This window comes from Capsicum annuum, unplaced genomic scaffold (assembly GCF_002878395.1).
Source record: "Capsicum annuum cultivar UCD-10X-F1 unplaced genomic scaffold, UCD10Xv1.1 ctg3900, whole genome shotgun sequence".
NCBI lineage: Eukaryota > Viridiplantae > Streptophyta > Magnoliopsida > Solanales > Solanaceae > Capsicum > Capsicum annuum.
Window position 1 is genome coordinate 123,058 of NW_025846182.1, and position 1,333 is coordinate 124,390.

Here is a 1,333-nt window from a genome sequence, read left to right on the forward strand (position 1 = left end):
TTTCTAGATTGATAATGCATGCTCAGCATATTGAGGCAAGAAAGCAAAGGAAATAGAGAGAGTAAATAAGAGAGCCAGAACAAGTAGTTCTAGTTTTTCTCAGCCAGGGTCACAGGGTGGTAACTGTTCTTAGCATACTTAGAACTTTTTAGTCCTAGCTTTATCTTCAGCTAGTGAACCAATACCAAAGTTCAGTAATGACAGTCATGATGGGGTGCTAGGCTCCAAGACCAAGGGTAGTGTGAGAAGTGATCATACCTATCCGCTTTGTCAAGAGTGTGTTAGAAATAACCTAGGTGTTTATAGAGTAATCCGCGAGGTATGTTTTGGATATGGTAAGCCAGGACACAGGTTGCGGGAGTGTCGAATAATATTTTAGAGGGAAAGATGTTTGCGTTAGCAGGGTGCTACTTCCAGTACCACTTGTGGTCAACGCCATAATAGATTTTATGCACTCCAGACTCTCCATGATCAAGGAAGTTAACCTAACATAGATTTTATGGGTCCCAGTGCACCCGAACTCATTTTGAATCCTTGGTCAAAAAATTGAGAAATTAAAATTTTGGTGTGGGGCCCATATTTGGTCAAAACTATCTCAGTGGAAAATTTGACTTGACAACACATCCAAAATGTCGAAATCAGTGTGGTTACATAGTTTGTTTAATCAAATTAGACTTCAGATGCATCCCGAGGCATTAGTCAAAACTTTTGGAAATTATTCCAAGTTTCAGTTATGATCTGGTGCAGCCAAGGTACCACAATCACGGAGGCCTTAGTGCGATCGCGATTACCGTGATCGCCTAGCTGGGGGGCTGGTAAGGGTTATTTAAATGCTCTTCTTGGACGAGATTCAGCCATTTCTCCATTTTCTTAAGACCCATAAACCCTAACAGAGAGTGTAACCTTTAAAGTGAATCTTGGGTGTTGATTGGGAGCTTAAATAATTTGAATATTCGCGATTAGAATCAAATCTAAGGTATGAATCCTTTAATTTTAGTGTTGAATTATTGATATTTGACCCAAGAACCCCAAATGGCACGAGGCTAGATTTTAGCCCTAATATGGTTGATTGACACCAATATCTTGAGGGTTATGACTGCATAATGGTATTTGAACTATGGGTTGGTCTCAAAAATTTATTTTTTATATGTGGGACCCACATGGGGGTTTTGGTGTTGTTTTGGACCCAAAGCACAACGGTGCAATGTGGGTGTTGATAATCTTATATGAATGCATAGATTATGTTCTTGATAGCATGGATCCTTGAAAAATCTTTGAGGAAAGGGAAAACAAAGGTTGTTGGTTTGTGAGCTATATTTGGATTCGAGGTAGT